The sequence below is a fragment of the Carcharodon carcharias genome, chromosome 5, assembly GCF_017639515.1.
Source record: "Carcharodon carcharias isolate sCarCar2 chromosome 5, sCarCar2.pri, whole genome shotgun sequence".
NCBI classification, from domain to species: domain Eukaryota; kingdom Metazoa; phylum Chordata; class Chondrichthyes; order Lamniformes; family Lamnidae; genus Carcharodon; species Carcharodon carcharias.
The window spans coordinates 140295048-140313286 of NC_054471.1; positions in this window are offsets into that span (position 1 = coordinate 140295048).

The following is an 18239-nucleotide window of genomic DNA, read 5'->3' on the forward strand; positions in this document are numbered from 1 at the left end:
GGGCACTTCACACTCCCTTGAGGTGCGGGCAAAGACAGAGAGTGCCCAGGGTGCCGACCATGAGAGGACTGCAGGGGACTAGGCACATGATCAGTCGGTAGATGATGATGTGCCTCTGGAGTTGTCCAGGAGGCAGCGAACGCTGTAAGTGCAGCAGGGTATGTAGGACGATCTGGCAGAGATACATGAGGCTATGCATGGCATGGTGCCCATGCTGGAGGAATCCATGCGGAGCATCACCGATGCAATGAGCCTTATAGCTGAGCACCATGCTTCTTCCATGGAGAGAGCGGTGACTCTCTTGGAGAGGCTCCTCCAGGAGAACAATCAGTGCCTCCTGGGGGTTGCGCTCGGACCTGCAAGCCCTCACAGCGGCATTGGCCACAACTGGTTAGTGCCAGTGTGGGAGATGGTCTGGGCACCAAGTATCCCAGCTAGGTGCCCATCCATCTATGGTGAGCAGGGAGGTCCAAAGTGACCTCATGTCGGCACAGCAGCTGCCTGTCATCTCTGTGGGCTCCTCTCAGGGCACTCTAGATGAGGTCAGCAGCTCCTCCTCCCCTCTGCCAGTGACCGTGGCATCCGATGAGGCTGCGGCGACTGGGGAGAAGCCAGCTGTGGAACTGGCCGGTCCCTCCCAGGCAGGGCCATCAAATGTTTCACGGGCCAGAGAATGATTGCCAAGGTCATCGAGGCCAACAGTGAGCAGGCTGTCTCAGATGCCAGTACCAGCGAGGGGAAAGTACTTAGAAATAGCACCCGTAAGTGTAAATTTAAGGCACCTTAGACATGCCACGGGTTTCTCACTGGTGCTTTTATGTTGGCCCGTAATACTTGATTGAAGACTCAGTGTGATGTCCAACACCATTTTTGTTTTGCTTTATGAATTTACTTTTGTTTACTCAATAAAATTTGACATGTTGCCATGCCTCAGGGTGATTCCTTACTTATGCATGTGTACAGGAAGCAATGATGTTATGAGTGAGTTGTTTGACATTGAGCTTTATTGACAAGGGCCTTAGTTAATGTTATTATCTAGGCAGATTTAGCACTCAGTTTTCGAGTATGGAGCCTGCAGCCCTGGGGTATGTAGAAGATCCACCTATGGTGTGCTAGCTGAAGGTTCTTTGGATTAAAGCCTCCCTGGTGTCCCTGCCTCCCTGGAGTATACCCACATCAGTGTCTACCCCCTCAGCATTCTCCTGTGCGTGCTCATCCTCGAAATCACTGCTGGACTCATCATGTGCATCCAGAACAACTACATCCATGTCTTCTTGTCCACAGCATTGCCCCTTTCCAGCGCCAGATTGTGAAGAGCACAGCATGCAACCACTATCAGTGACACACGATCTGGGGGGTATTGGAGTGCGCCCCCTGAACGGTCCAGACATCGGAAGCGCATCTTGAGAAGACCGATGGTTTTCTCTACCACAGCCCTTGTGGAGGCTCCTATTGTACCGCTGCTCAGCTTCTGTTCTTGAATGGTGGAAAGGTGTCATGAGCCACCTTCTGAGGGGCTAGCCTTTGTCACCCAGCAGCCATCCATCCAGTTGGGCTGGAGCACTGAAGAGCCTTAGCACCTGAGAGTGTCTCAGGATGTAAGCATTGTGGGAGTTGCCTGGGTACCTTGCACAGACTTGCAGAATCTGCATCCTGTGATCACACACTATCTGCACGTTCATGGAGTGGAAGCCCTTCCTGTTGACGAAGGCACCGGGCTCACCTGCTAGTGCCTTGATGGCCACATGTGTACAGTCTATTGCACCCTGGACTCGGGGGAAGTCAATAATTGCTGCAAAGCCTCTGGCTCACTCTGTCTGGCTGGCATTGTCCCAGCACCAGTGGACGAAAATCAATGCATGCCTGAATAGCACATCTGTCACCAGCTTGACACAAGTGTGGGCAGCTGACTGGGAGACTCCGCAAAGATCACCCACCGACCCCTGGAAAGAGCTGGACACATAGAAGTTGAGGGCAGCTGTGACCTTTAGAGCCACTGGCATGGGGTTCCCACCCACACAGTTTGCAGAGATCTCAGGGCCTATCATCTGACAGATGGAGGTGACTCTCTCCCTTGAGAGCCAAAGCCTCCTTCAGCACTGGAGCTCAGACATATTAAAGTAGCTGCTTCACTGCCTGTATACCCTGGCAACAGGATATTGGCATCTTCTGCAGCCCCTTCTGCCTTGCACTTCCTGTTGGCACTGCACCCCTTGTACCTGTGCCTCTCCTCCCAAAGGTGGCTCCCCTGGAGGCTGAATGTGGACTCCAGGCCTCGTCCCCCTTCTGGCCCTCCCTTCCTCCTCAGAGGAGGTGCCTCCAGTGGAGAATACAATTCCCATTCCCAGGCTAAGGGAAAGCTTCCTGAAAGCTGCAGGCCCCAGAAATGATCTTCACTGTAGAGTTCTGACCTGAAGGCTGTTACTCCTGTCAAAGCAGCTGGTATGTGTTTTGAAGTATTCCCTTCTCACACAGGCAAGTAGCAGTAACTTTCACAATTAAATATCTGACAGATAACATTCACGACCCCACTCACCCCTCTTATCCCGCCCGTGGATGAGGTTTATACAAATGTCTCCTACCCACCTGCCTGTTGCACCCATGCGATGTCCTGAAGATCACAAAGGTCCCCGAAAATTGCAGTCAGCTGCTCCCTCAAGGGCCTTAACTACATGATTAATTAAACACATTGGAGAACATTGCACACCTGCCCACCTAAATACTGCAATGGCACGCAGTTACATCGGGACACTCACCCAACGTCACCGCCTGTCATTTTACATGTCGGCATGTGGGCCCCACCCCTGCACCCCAACAGGAAAATCCTGACCAAGGCTTTTACTCCTGTCCTAGCAGCTGGTATGAGTTATGAAGTCTTCAAAAGTCTTCCTGCTCACTCAGGCAAGTAAAAGTTACCTTCACACTTACATAGCTCAAACATCACATTCGCGACCCCACTCACCCCTCTTATCACGCCCGTGGATGAGGTTTATACAAATGGCTCCTACCCGCCTGCCCGTTATGCCTATGCAATGTCCTGAAGATCACACGTGCTGTGAAAAATCGAGATCAATTGCTGCCTCAAGGGCCTTAACTAGCCCGTTAATTGATGGTGGATGCGCATCCAAACTTATATTGTGCCTGCCTTCCCAAATATTACAGTGACGTCAGGATGCTCGCCTGATGTCACCGCGCATCATTTTACGCACCGCCCCCACATGCCAACGGGAAAATTCTGGCCTTATAGTCAAACAATAGAATGTGACTCAGAGGAAGAAGTGATCAATGTGTTTTCAGGTCAGTCTGCACATTAGGTGCTTTGTCTAGTTCTGATCACTGAGACACACAAGTGCTGAAGGCAGTGCAGGGAAGAGCCAAGAGGCTAATTGGGTTTGAATTATGATGAAAGACTGGAGAATTTTGTGCTTGACAGCTTAGAAAGGAGATGCCTGAGAAGTGATCTTATAAAGATACATAAGGTTAGAAAATATGTGGACAAGTTTACAGCAACAACTTGTATTGATATAGTGCCTTTAACATAGTAAAACATCCCAAAGAGCATCACATGAGCATAATCAGACAAAAATTGATACTGAGCAAAGAAGGAGACATTAGAACAGTTAACCAAAGCTTGCACAAAATGACAGGTTTTAACAAGCTTGTTCAAGGAGAGGTGATGAGACAGAAAGATTTATGGAGAGAATTACAGCATTTAGGACCTAAACACTGAAGCCAGAGCTGCCAAAGTTAGGGATATGGAAGTGAGGAATATACAAGAGGCCAGAATTGGAGGGACTCAGAATTCTCGGAGAGTTGCAGTGCTGGAAGAAATTGCAACAATTGGAAGCTTCAATGTTCTTGAGGGATTTGAACGCGAAGACCATAGGAAAATAGGAACAGGAGTGGGCCATTCACCCCCTTGAGCCTTTTCTGCCATTCAATTAAATCATAGTTGATCTATAATCTTAACTCCAGCTACTTGTCTTGGTCCCATAGTTTTTAATACCCTAATAAAATTATCAATTTCAGTTTTGATATTTTCAATTGACCTAGCCTCAAAAGCTTTTGGAGGAGAAAATTCCAGATTTCCACTATCCTTTGTGTGAAGAAAGGCTTCGTGACATCATCCCTTACTTAACTCACTTAACCTATCTATGTCCCTTTGCAGACTCTCTGTGTCCTCCTCATAGCTTGCTTTCCCACTTATATAAAACAGTCTCAAATGGAGTACTATGCCCAGTTCTGGGCAACGCACTTGAGGAAGGATGGGAAGGCATTAGCGAGGGTGTAAAAAAGATTCACGAGAATGGTTCCAGGGATGAGGAGCTTCAATTATGTAGAAAGATTGGCGAAGTTGGGACTGTGATACTTGGAGAAAATTGAGAGGATATTTGATCGAGGCATTCAAAATCGTGAGCGGTCTGGACAGAGTAGATGGGAGAGAAATTGTTCCTGTTGCTGTAAGTATCAAGAACCAAAAGGCACAGGTTTAAGGTAATTGGCAAATGAAACAATGGGGGGATGAGGAAAAACTTTTTCATGCAGTGCATGGTTAAGATCTGGAATGCACTCTCTGAGACTACGGTGGAGGCAGCTTCAATTGAATCTTACAAAAGGGAATTGGATCATTATCTGAAAAGAAAAAATTTGCAGGACTACAGGGAAAAGGCAGGAGAATGGCACCAGGTGAATTGCTCCTTCAGAAGGCCAGCATAGACATGACGGGCCTCCTTCTGTGCTGTAACCATTCTAGGAACTGAATTTTCTGGCCCCGTTGGCGTTGGGTGTCATGGTCGGTGGGGACGAATTTGCAATCGTCCACTCCACCTGTCCATAGCAGGCTGTGTTTCCCACCACCACACGTCGGGAACTAATTTCAATACTTTAGCATCTCATTATAAGCCCTCCTGGCCGGAATCATCCCCCCACGCTGGATCATCCGGGCATGTTGGCGTGATTGCATGCTAATGTGTTTCATAATTGTACATAAACCAAATGGCACCTGGTGACCTGCACTTCGCACGGGACTTGCAAGGTTTGTTTGTCTACCTTCCTTTGGGCAGCACTCATGGTCATCAGTGCTAAGCTTCGCAGGCAGCACCACATCACTTTTAGGGGACTCATTGGTAGGTCTCTACCTAGCAGACCAGCCATAAGATGGGGGGGTGGCTCTTCGATGGCTGCATGGCTAGGGCTTGCTTGGGGAAGGGGAAGAAGTGGCCTCAGGCAAGGCAAGAGGCTGCAGGGCAAGGGCTGTACTGAACAATTAGGGTATCTCAGGGTGTGTGTTTTGGGGGCACATGTTGATCTGTGCAAGTGACCTCAGGATGAGGGCTGAGGGACCAGTCTCCAGAGGAGATGAGGTCAGATGGAGATGTGAGGGTGTGTGTGAGACAGTGAGTGGTGATGTCCTTGAGCTGGCAGTGAGTGAGATGCCAGTGGATGTGTGGCGTCCTTGTGAGTGTGTGAGTTCAGAGTGATGAGGTGGTTGTCATACCCTAACGGCATGGATGAGATCATTCATCTGTTTTCTGCACTGGATGGCTGAGCACTTGGGTGCAGCATTGGCACTGGCCACCTCTGCCACTGCCACCCAAGCCAGAGTGGTGAGACTGATGGGCCTCCTGCAGCCATAGCAGGGGTAGAAGATGTCATGGTGGGCCTCCACAGCATCCAGAAGTTGTCCCAGGGATGTGTCACTGAATCGTGGAGCTGCACTCTTCTTGGCTTTTGGGGCTTTGTCTTCACCAGAGCAATCCTGGGCTGCAAGCATTGAAGTGTGCACGCAGCTGCACACTTGACATGCCTGTGTGAGAAAGCGGAGAGGTAATGGCGTGCTGGCAAATGGGAGGCCACCTGCCAGCTAGATGGTGTGTTTCCTGTGGTGGCATAATTAATGAGGCAGGAATGAGACGATACGGAGACCCACCATTGCAGCTGTCGGGTAAAACAACTTTTTTCCCGCCTGCTACTGCACTTTGTGCAAAACTAGGATGATTCTGCCCTATGATTCTATCTTTGTATTGTCAGAAAATTTAGCTACAATACACTCGGTTCCTTCATCCAAGTCATTTATATAGATTGTAAATAGTTAATGCCCTAGCATTTATCCTGTGGCACACCATTACTTAAAGTCTGCCAATCTGAAAAATGACCCATTTATCAGACTCTCTATTTCCTTTTAGTTGGCCAATCCTCTATCTATGCCAATACTACCCCCAACAGCATGAGCTCTCATCTAGTGTAGTAACTTTTCATGTGACACCTTATCGAATGCCTGTTGGAAACTCAAATACATTACACCTACTGGTACCCCTTTATCCACCCAGCTTGTTACAGCCTCAAAGAATCCAAAAAATTTTTATGAAACATGATTTCCCTTTCATAAAAACCATGTTGACTCCGCATGACTGTATTATGATTTTCTAAATGTTCTGCTACTACTTCCTTAATAATGGATTCCAGCATTTTTCCAATTACAGATGTTAGGCTAACTGGCCTATAATTTCCTGCAGTCTCCCTCCTCTCTTGAATAGTGGTGTTACATTTGTGGTTTTACAATCTGCTGGACCTTTCCAGAATCTCTGGAATTTTGTAAGATTACAACCAATTGTCACGACCACATAAAAGGTGTTTCATTAAAGTGGTGCATGAGGGAAAAAATTGTGTGTATGTATGTAGCCCCCTTTTAAATTATGAGTCGTTCAATTTAAAAATAACTCAGCAAACAAGCTTTAGTTTTAGTTTTAAACAAGATAAAGGTTAGCTTAATATAAAAACTACTGCTGAAAGTTACTTAGGTAAAAGTGATAAAGTTATTAACTACAACACAGACACAAAGATTAGAAATACATAAAAACAAAAAATACTTAAAGGTGAGATTTTTAAGTCAGTCTCTGTGGAATATCACTGTGAGCCCATTTCTTGAATTCCTTCTTTCCGAAGTGCCTGGACTCTTCAGGAAAAACAACAGTTGATTTTGCAATACCTTCCTCTTTGTCCTCCCTTGATCCAGAACTCTCTCTGATATTGTTTTTCAGAGTTTCTCCTGGGGTTCTCAGCCAGACTTTATAGCAGGCTTCTCCAACCCATGGCCAAAGCCCCCAGAGCATTTGTTGAAAATGCCAGTAGGACGGGTTAGTGAGTTTGAAGATTTCTGCTAGGGACTGCTCCTCCAATCACATCCTGTTTCTCTCACATGTTTGCTGTGATAGGCTTACTGTTGAACCTATCAGCAGCAATCATGAAAGAGAACCAGGCTGTGATTGGACAAATAGTGAACACTATCAACTGTGGAGCATTTGGGGCCTCAGCTCACCACGCATCCCCTCCACTGGCTTATAGTGCTTTGGCCCAGCTGGCTCCAATCACGTTTCTTCAGTTCTCCACGTGTTCCCCCGTCTCCGGGAACATTTCCCCGATTCATCCCCACATTCAACTGGCTCTCAGCACTTCCCTGGGCGAGCACCAGGCCTCAGGCACTTGCACCTAATTTGGTGAGTGATGTTAAGTGAGGGTGGGTGGGTGAATGAGTGGCTGAGAGTGGGAGTGGGGGTGGGTGGGTGAGTTTGGGTGAGTGAGGGTGGATGGGTGAGTGAGTGAGGGTGGATGAGTGAGTGAGGGCAGGTGAGTTGTTGTGTGAGCATAGGTGAGGATGGGTGGGTGAGTGAGTGAGGGTGGGTGAGAGTGTGGGTGGAACAGGGTGGGTGAGTGAGGGTGGGTGGGTGAATGAAGGGGGCAGGTGAGTGCGGGTGAGTTGGTGAGTGAGGGCAGGTTGATGAGTGAGGGTGGATGACCAAGTGAGGGTGGGTGAGCGAGTGAGGGTGGGTAGCTGAGGATGAGTGATTGAGGGTGTGTGGGTGAGTGAGGGAGTGAGGGTGTGAAGGTGAGGGAATGAGGGTGAGAGTGAGGTGTGAGCATGAGTGAGAGTGAGTGAGTAACAAAGTGAGGGTGAGTGAGAGAGTAAGCACGAATGAGGGTGAGTGAGTGAGGGAGTAAGTGTGAGGGAGTAAGCATGAGGGCGTGAGAGTGAATAAGGGCGAGGGAGGGAGCGCGAGGGAGGGAGGGCAAGGGAGTGCAAGGGCAAGGGAGGGCAAGTGAGTGCAAGTGCAAGTGGGTGTGAGGGATTGGGGGTGAGGGACTGGGGGAGAGGGAGTGGGTGAGGGAGTGAGAGCGAGTGAGGGGCCGAGAGTGAGGGGGCGAGGGAGTGGGGGTGAGTGTGAATGAGAGTGAGGGAGTGAGAGGGAGTGGGGTGAGGGAGTGTGGGCAGATGGGTGAGGGAGTGTGGTTGGATGGGGGAGCGAGGTTCAGGAGGTGAGGATGGGTGAATGAGGGTGGCTGGGTGGGTGATTGAGGGAGTGAGGGTGAGTGAATGAGTGTGAGTGATGGTGTGTGGGTGAGGGAGTGAGGGTGAGGGAGTGTGGCTGGTGAGGGAGTGTGGGTGGTGAGGGAGTGGGAGAGAGAGAGAGAGACAGAGTGAATGTGTCTGACAGAGAGGGAGAATGAGTGTGTGTCTGAGAGGGGGTGAGTACATGTATGTGTCTGAGACAGAGGGGGGTGCGTGTGTGTGTGTGTGTGTGTGAGAGAGAGAGAGAAAGGAGCCCAGAATTATCCGTCTCCCTTGGCATTGGGCATCATAGCAGTCTTGAGTGAACAATATGGTGAGCAGGCCAAAAATTGGTTTCATGCCATCGTGAAACCAGTTTGCAATGGTCCACTCCACCCGTCAATGGCCTTTCCCGCTGCCGACATTGAGAACATCATTTTAATACATCTGCACTTAATTATAAGTCCTACTAGCCAGAATCAACTCCCCATGTCAAATTTACCATCCATGTTGGCTCGAAAACATTCAGGCCCAGATAACGTCTTGATAAGTGTGACATGCAGAAGTCGGGACTTACCGTTAGGGCCTTGCTCACATCATGGACATCCAAGGAGCAGAAGATGCTAGAGCCCTACACCTACAGGACGCTGGAGGAACACATGCATTGCATGCTGGGTGGATTCTGATGGATGTGGCTCTGCCCCAAAGCAGCTCATGGAAGGTGGAAGGTCACCATTGATGTCTAGGGCCTGCTTCGGGCCATTAGTGTCTTGACCATGGTCTGCTACGGATGATCATCGAGGGGGTGGAGAGGAAGGTCTAGGTCTGACTGGGAGAGGAATGTGTACCAGGGGAGTGGTTGGGAGGGGCTGAGGTTGGGAGGGGTGAGGGCGTATGGGGGGAGGAGGGTGTAATGGGGAGAATGAGGCAACCGATGAGGTAGGAATAAGGGGGGAGGAAGGTGTAAGGAAAGGAGTACAAAGCAAAGAAGCAGTCCGAAGGGGGGAAGGAGTCCAGGGGGAAGAAGAATTTTAGAATGGGGAAAAGAGTGCAGGGGGAGGACGGAGTCTTAGGGGAGGAAGGAGTAAGGGTGGAGGAAGGAGTTGGGGCTGGCAGGTCTGGGGGGTAGTCCAGGTGAACGTGCAAGGGAGGAGTTTATGGAGTCGATGACTGCCTCCTGGTGAGTGAAATAAGGGTGAACGTGGGAGGAGGGAATGGTGAGCATGAAAGAAGGCAGATTGAGCTGGTGGGGTGGGAGGGTGAGACAGTAGCGGTAGAAGGGATGGCGAGGGTGGTTGGTGTGGACACAGAGGCAGACACGGACCCTGGGAGTGGAAATGAGGAGGTTGGGAAGATCAATAATATAGATGGGCTGTTCACCTGGAGATTCTAGAAAGGAAAGGGTTCTGGTTGGTAGGTGATGGTGGAGAGGCAGGGGGGTCAACGGTGTTGGGGAAAAGACAGGGGAGCTGAAAACATACTTAACAACCGCAATGCTTCTGAAATTGAAAGTGAAAGGAGCCTTGTGTTGGGCAGGCACAGGTGCTGCATGGGAGTGTGATCAATGGGTGGACGGAGATGCGGGTCAGCTCAGATGGACAAATGAAAGAGCACCTCAGCAGGCAGCATTGAAAATGTTCGGACATTGAGATGAGTGTGATGGAGGAAGGCCCTAAGGGCGTGGGAAAATACTTGTGCAAGACACCGAAAGGCCCTGCCACACACACACTTCTCCCTTCAGAATCATTTGTGGGTTGGCTGCGTGACACTGAACTTCTATTAGGGGAATGGGGGGATGCAGTGGGAGGACTAACGAAGCCTCTAAATGAAGCTGAAAGACACCATTATATGTTATTCAGTGAAATGGAATGTATTTCCAGATTATAGTGACAAAATGTGTTCACCCGTGCAACCACTTGTGATCAGAAACTATTAGCTTTTCTAGGTGCTGCCCTGACATCCGCAGTGGGGATGGAGACAGCAATGGTTGGCCTTGATGCCTCTGGTGACTTCAGCATGGGTTCTCTGGAGAGCTGAGGCTTTGAGGCCCTGGCTTGCTTTGGCTGTCCTCCTGTGGGCCAGCTGCTTCCTCAATGGTGACAGAAGATAAGGTTGAGGGGGTCACAGTCAAAGGGGACTCGGAGGGAGCAGACAGTCTCTGAGATTCCTGAGCGGATGATCCAGAGGTGTCCAGCTGCCACTCCTCCTTTCGGGTGCCCATGGGCCCCGGCCTGACTTCTTTAGGGGAAGGAGCACCTGGAGGGACATTGAGGTGTCCCGTTTCCCTCTCACGTTGCCATGGCTACCATGGAGTGCAGATCTGCGTGCATCTCCACGTTCTTCTGGACCAGGGTCTCCATAGCATCTGCCATCCTCCCCATGGAGACCTCCATGTGCACACATTTTGTCACCACTTCATCAGAGGGCAGGCAGACATACTCCTCTGACTCTTTGCCACTCTGTTGAGGGCTTCCAACAGCTTTACGTGATGTTCACCCGTCTTCTGCTGACTCTCCACAATGAGTTGGAAGGCTGAATCCAGAAGCTTGTCATCTGACTTGGACCTCACAGATGCCTCTTCCCCAGCAGTCCTCCGATTGCTGGGGAGCTCGGCTAACCCTGCCTACTCTTGCTGCAGACACATGTCCATGCAGTGACCACCAGATTGTGAACCCAAGTCTGCTCTAGATCTAAGTCTCACCGAGGTGTGAGTCTCTGCACTGGTGGAGGGTGTAGGTAAGAGCTATGATGGGTCGTCCAGGATGCTATGTCCAGCTGTTCAATGAATGGGGTGTCCTCTTAGCTGGAGGTGCAGTCCTGGATGGAGCTGAGTGACTGGCTAGCTGAGGGTGTCTGTCGCTTGGCAGAGCTCCCTTTGAACCAGAGTAGAGATAATTAGTGCATGGCAGCAAAGTCAAAAGCAGGAGAGAGAGCACTCATAGTTATGTTGAGAGAGGGATGATGTGGTGCAGGATCCCCATGTGGATGTTTGCCACTAACCTTACCTTCACCGCAGGCACAGTCCACATCCTCACCAGTCAGCACGATGGCACACTCCTCAAAGCTGTTGTGAGCCAGCTTCTCCTGCATGTAAACAGAGGGAGAGACTGTGAGCAGGACGCGTGGCACGGCGTGGAATGTTTATGTGGTGAACGGAGCCATGGACTGGATGAAGACATGAGATCCAGATGATATGAGCCTAATGAGATGTAAGGGCGTGTGAGAGTTAACATAGAAAATAGAAGCAGGAGCACGCCACTCAGCCCTTCGAGCCTGCTCCGCCATTCATTATGATCATGGCTGATCATCCAACTCAACAGCCTGCTTTCTCCCCTTATCCTTTGACCCCTTTCACCCCAAGAACTATATCTAACTCCTTCTTGAAAATATAAAATGTTTTGGCCTCAACTACTTTCTGTGGTAGCGAATTCCACAGGCTCACTACTCTCTGGGTGAAGAAATTTCTCCTCATCTCATTCCTAAATGGTCTACCCCATATTCTCAGACCGTGACTCCTGGTTCTGGAAACCCCAACCATCGGGAACATCCTTCCTGCGTCTACCCTGTCCAGTCCTGTTAGAATTTTATAGGCTTCTGTGAGATCCCCCCTCACTCTTCTGAACTCCAGCAAATATAATCCTAACCGACTCAATCTCTCCTCATATGTCCATCCCGCCATCCCAGGAATCAGTCTGGTAAACCTTCGCTGCACTCCCTCTATAGCAAGAACGTCCTTGCTCAGATAAGGAGACCAAAACTGCACACAATATTCCAGTGTGGTCTCACCAAGGCCCTGTATAATTGCAGCAAGACATCCCTGCTCCTGTACTCGAATCCTCTTGCTATGAAGGCCAACGTATCATTTGCCTTCCTTACTGCCTGCTGTACCTGCGTGCTTACCTTCAGCAACTGGTGTACGAGGACACCCAGGTCTCATTGCACATTCGCCTCTCTCAATTTATAGCCATTCAGAAATTAATCTGCCTTCCTGTTTTTGCTACCAAAATAAATAACCTCACATATATCTACATTATACTGCATCAGCCATGCATTTGCCCACTCACTTAGCTTATCCAGATCACACTGAAGCATCTCTGCATCCTCCTCACAGCTCACCCAATTAGTCATGTTGGCCCTTGAGGTGTGAAGTCCCTGTGGATGTGAGATGGGTTTGTGAGTGTGCGAGTTAAGAGTGAGGAGAAGAGTGACTTACCCTAGCGGAACGGATGAGACCATTCATCCTCTTCCTGCACTGGATGGCTGTGCTCTTTTGCAGGGCATTGGTGCTGACTATTGTTGGCACCACCTCCCATGCTGGATTGGTCATTTTGCTTGCTGGTCTTTGCCCAGAGCAGGGTAGAGGACATCGACAGGCCTCCACTATGTTCAGTAGGTGGTCAGGGGAGACATAGCTAAATCTGGGGGCAGCATGTTTCCTCCCTTTCGCAGCCATCAGTTCCCAGCAGCTTCCTATCCCTTGAAGAATGCTAGCCCTATGCAGGGGCAGCCTTTAAATATACGCCCGGTTTACTGAAGGCCTGAGGTGGCAGATCAGGGGCTGACCTACCAATGACCTAATGTGTTTCCCAGGAATGCATAATTAATGAGGCAGGAATGGGACAATACGGCATGAAAAGCTGCCAGTGTGGCCAGTGGGTAAAACATCCTTTTACCCACCTACTACCATACTTAGTGCAAATCTGGGATGATTCCGCTCGGTGAGTGCGCGTGTGTGTGTAAGAAAGAGAGAAAGAGAGAGAGAGGGTGTGTGTGTGTGAGAGAGAGAGAAAGAGAGGGTGAGTATATGAGAGAGAGTGAGAGTGCATGTGTGTGTGAGTGAATGTGTGCATCTGAAACAGAGGGTGAGTGTGTGTCTGAGAGAGGGGTGGATTGGGGGGGTAGGCGTGAGAGGGAGGTGGGAGTGTGTCTGGCTCATTCCCAGTCTCCATGTTCCCAATCACCTTCACCCCCACACACCAACAGGCACTTTCACCCACTCTCACAGTGGGAAAGGTAAATGAATGAGCACCCTAAGACTGGACCCACACACACTTTCACCTTTTCACACTCGAATGGTAATCTTAATTTTTTAAAGGAGTAATAAATAATCAACTTATTGTTGTGATTTTCCTTTTGCTCAGCAAATTGTTTCTTTTCATCTGTCAGCTTTTTAAAAAATGTAATGCTGTGCTAAAGCTTAAGTTTCTGAAATTTGCTCATTGGCACCAAATGAGAGAAAAATTGAAATGTGACCCCCCATGAGAAACGGTTGGACAAGCCTGCTTTATATCCATCCAAAACTTAAAATGGCTGCTTTTCCAAACTGAAGAATCATGGTTCCATGGTGGTCTAGGTGGGCGGGGGGCGTAGTCCCATTCACTGTCTTTTTAGCCATGGTAGTTAACATTTTGAAAGTCTCAGCCATTAACATGAATGGTTCCCATTCTCCCAGGTTTGAGGAGATACTCACACTTCCAGCAGAAACAATGGGTGGAATTGTCCCAGATTTGCACTAAGTGCAGTAGCAGGCAGGAAAAAGGACATTTTAACCACATTTTAGCGCAATGGTGGCATTTCACGCCATACCATCCCAATCCCGCTTTATTAATAATGCATTTCCGGGGAACACCTCGCCACTTCATCACGCTGTGCGCCATATTTAAAGTGCAGCCATGAGTTAGCAGAAATGGCTAAAGGCTAAAGAAAGTGCTCATAGTGGCATAAATGTAAGAGCCGAATGTGTTAATAACAGAACAAGGGTCAGCACTCTGTGAAAGCACAATGTAGAAACCAGTGACGGATTGCCCTGTGGGGTTTGGAGGGGGGTGGGCTGATTCCACCATCGAAAACAGCGCTTCTGACATGTCTTCCTTTTTCCTTAAATTAGGATTCCCCTGTACTGTGTTCAACAAGGCCCTCAATCGTGTCCAATCCATTTCCTGCACCTCTGCCCTCACCCCTTCTGCTCCCTCACAGAACCATGATAAGGTCCCCCTTGTCCTCACTTTTCACCCCACCAGTGTCTACATTCAAAGGATCGTCCTCTGCCATTCCCGCCAACTCCAACATGATGCCACCACCAAAATACATCTTCCCTTCATCCCACCTGTCAGCATTCTGTAGGGACCGTTACCTCTGTGACACCCTGGTCCACTCTTCCATCACCCCTAACTCCTTATCCCTTTCCCAAGCAAATGCAGAAGGTACAATACCTGCCCCTTTACCTCCTCCCTCCTCACCATCCAACGGCCTAAACACTCCTTTCAGGTGAATCAGCGCTTCACATGCACCTCCTTCAATTTGGTCTACTGTATTCTCTGCTCTCAATGCGGTCTCCTCAACATTGGGGAGACTAAACATAGACTGGGTGACTGCTTTGTGAACACCTTCGCTCAATCTGAAAGCATGACCCAGACCTTCCTGGCACTTGCCATTTCAACAAACCACCCTGCTCTCATGCCCACATTTCCATCCTGGGCCTGCTACAATGTTCCAGTGAAGCCCAACACAAACTAGGAGAACCACACCTCATCTTCTGCTTAGGTACTTCATGGTCTGAAGTTGTTGAACTCAATGTTAACTCCAGAAGGCTGTGAACTCTCTCCTCAACCTTTACCTCTTTTTTTTGTTTTCTTTTTCATTTTAATTTTGATATTTTATTTATTTATCTATTTTTTAGTCCTTTATCACACATACACCACTCCACCCACCCCCACAGGGCCATCAGTCACTGCTTTCACAGAGCATTGACCCTTTTTCTGCTATTAACACATTCTGCTCTTACTTTACACCAATATCAAGCCTTCTTTAGTCTTTACCACTACTGTTCACACTCCCTTTGTCATGTGCCCATGATATCTTTATCATTCTCTCCCAGCTATTCCGGACCTTCTATGGTGCAAAACCTGCTCCACGCCCTCCTACACAGTATAAAATCCATCACATTTCAACTTATCTTTAGTTCTGAAGAAGAGTCATATGGACTCGAAATGTTAACTCTGATTCTCTCTCCACAGATACTGCCAGACCTGCTAAGTTTTTCGAGCACTTTTTGTTTTTATTATCACTAATTATCTCTCCTTGCTTTCACAGGCACACCTGGGGAACAGCCGATGGGGTCCATGACCCAGGGCCTCCAATCAAGCCCCGAAGAAACCACTGAAGAGGAATCTGCAGACCCATCACAGCACTCACCCACACCCTCTACCTGCGCAGAGGCACACACCTCATTGGGACCTAGCCTTAGTAGGATCACAATCTGGTGAGCACGTCGCACTGTCTGAACCACAGCAGATGGCAGCAGGGACTTCCCAAGTCTCTGGCACTCAAGAGTACTGCTGGAGGGCAGAAATCTGCTGAGTCTAAGACAGATGACAAGCCTCTGGGCTCAGTCTTATCTCACTTGCTGCAGCTGCAAAGGCAAGCTTGGGAACATCAGGAAAGGATGTCGGCTGCACTCGTCAGATTGCTAGGCACGATGGAGGAGTCCTTCCGCCTGCAGTCTGAGGTAATAATGCCAGCATGCCAACACACCGAGGTCAACACTGGTAGGATGGCAGCCACCATGGAGACCTCGGTCCAGGACTGCTGCGCGGGCTGAACTCCATCGCTGACGCCATAGTTAGCCTCTAACAGTGTGTATGCAAGAGGGGTGTGGGGCAGCTCGATCTCACTCTAGCTACCCCTTCTCCTCAAGGGGTCAGTCAGGGGCCATCAGGCACCCATAGGGAGAAGGATCAGCAGATGCACATCCCAGGGCCGTCCACCCAGGTAACTGTGGGAGTGTCCAGCCTATCCGAACCTCTCTTCCTGTGACCGCACCTAGCTCCACAGGCCGGTGAGGGTGCCACTGCCACACAGCAGGACCCCAAAAGCAGGTCTATGTCTTGGCCCTCCAGAGGACATCTGCCAAGGTCATCACAGACAGGGCGTAGCAGTCAACAGGCTGCCTCCACCTCCGCTTGGATGTCAGGGGAGCACCAAGACGTAATGGTAGGGTTAGGAAGGTTAAAAAGATGTAGTTGCACAGCCTGGGAATGGGTGTTAATCACTTGTACATAATGTTAACTAGTGTAAATGAACTGCCAAGAACGTCTCCCTGCCTATAGCTCCTTGTTCTGATGAGCAATGTTTGTGTCACTCTGATGTGAAACCTTGACTCCTGCACAAGATAAAGGCAGATGTCTCAGTCCAGGACCTCTTCCCAGTGCTTTGTGCAGCCTTCAGACCAAAGTGATGGTCCGGCCTCACACTCCCTGGACACGTTACTGATGCCTGCACCTAAATGGTGCTTGTCATTGCTGCCAGAATATCATGGGCAGGCGTCACAGAGTTCTGTTATTCTCTCTGTGTGCTCTCAGCACCTTTAAGGTGGAGCTGGCCCCCATCTTGTCTGCTCTGTGACCAGTTATGCTGTGCTCCTGAAGGGGTCAGGTTGAAGGCTAAACAAAGGATCAAGTGCATTTAAAGTTTCACGGCTGTGTCTCCATGATAGGACCCTGATCACAGAGCGCAAGCGAGCTGCCCTCAGCCAGACAGAAGTCAGACATTTACAGAGGCTATATGAAGACCTATGGAGTGTCCTCACTGCATAATGTCATCATCCTCCTGGAATGGAGCAATAATTAGTGCCTTCACTGCGTCTCCATGACAGGAGCCTTATCACAAAGGATGTGTGTGCTACCATCAGTCAGACTAGAGTCAAAGGTTCACAGATGCAATGTGAGGATAATGGTGTCTCCTCACTGCATGTCGTCATCATCCTCCACAAGTCTAACAGCTATAAGGGCCTCCCAAGCGCATCTGCCTTGTCTGGCCAGTGCGATGGCCTCATCACCATCATCGTCGCCTTCGAGGACCTCCTCACCCTCATTCCTGTCAACATCCTCCTCAACAGAGGAGACGTGCAGCTCCTCCATCTCCTCCTCAGCCAGCTCCTCTCCCTGTTGCAGTGCCAGATTGTAATGGATGTAGCAGGCAACAACAATGCTTGACACCCTTTGTGGACTAGATTCCAGGGCTTCACCAGACTGGCCCAGGCATCTGAATGTCATTTTCAGCATCCCGATGGTTTGCTCCACCAAGGTGCGAGTTGCGGCACGAGCTGAACATTCAGCGAATGGAAGCCCTTGTGGTTGACATAGTTGCGACAGAGATCTGAGTGCAGTTGATGGCACCCTGCACCTGTGGGAATCCTGAGATCTGGGCAAATTCCATCGCTCTTCCATCCTTGCTTTCCTGGTCCCAAGCGAAATGCACAAATTTGTGTGCCTTCGCAAAGATGGCATCCGTGACCTCCTGGATGCACTTGTGGGTGGAGGCTTGCGATATCCATAGAGGTCACCTGTGGAGACCTGAAAGGAGCCGCTGCCGTAAAAATTGGGTGCCACGGTCACTTTTACGGCCATGGACAGCGGATGCCCTCCATGTCCCCATGGCACCAAATCCTGCAGTAGCTGGCAGATATGACCAACCGGTTCCCTAGACTTGTGCAGTCTTCAGTGACACTGGTTCTCGGTCATCTGCAGGAATGAAAGATGGCGTCTATAGGCCCTGGGTCTAGCTAGGTGCTGAACAGCGACAGCTCACTGTGGCTCTTTAGCGGCATGTCCGGGAGTCCAGCCACCCCTTCTTCCTGAAGGTGCTGCTCCTCCTTCTGCCCAGGCAGGCACCTAAGTCGGTCTCTTCTCCTTTGTCTCCACTCTCTGTGTGCCAGGAGGCATACAGCTAGGTCATCAGGCTCCATGCTTCTGATGTACTCCTCCTGCAGGATGAAAGGGAGAGATGTGTGGGTTAGCTTGGGTGTTCTAAGAACCTCTCTTGGTTAAGTCTGAAGGCCCCTTAACGCATCCTGGAGAATGCAGGCCACCACTTGGATGGCCAGTGTTTAGTGCGCTGCGTGACTACCTGAAAC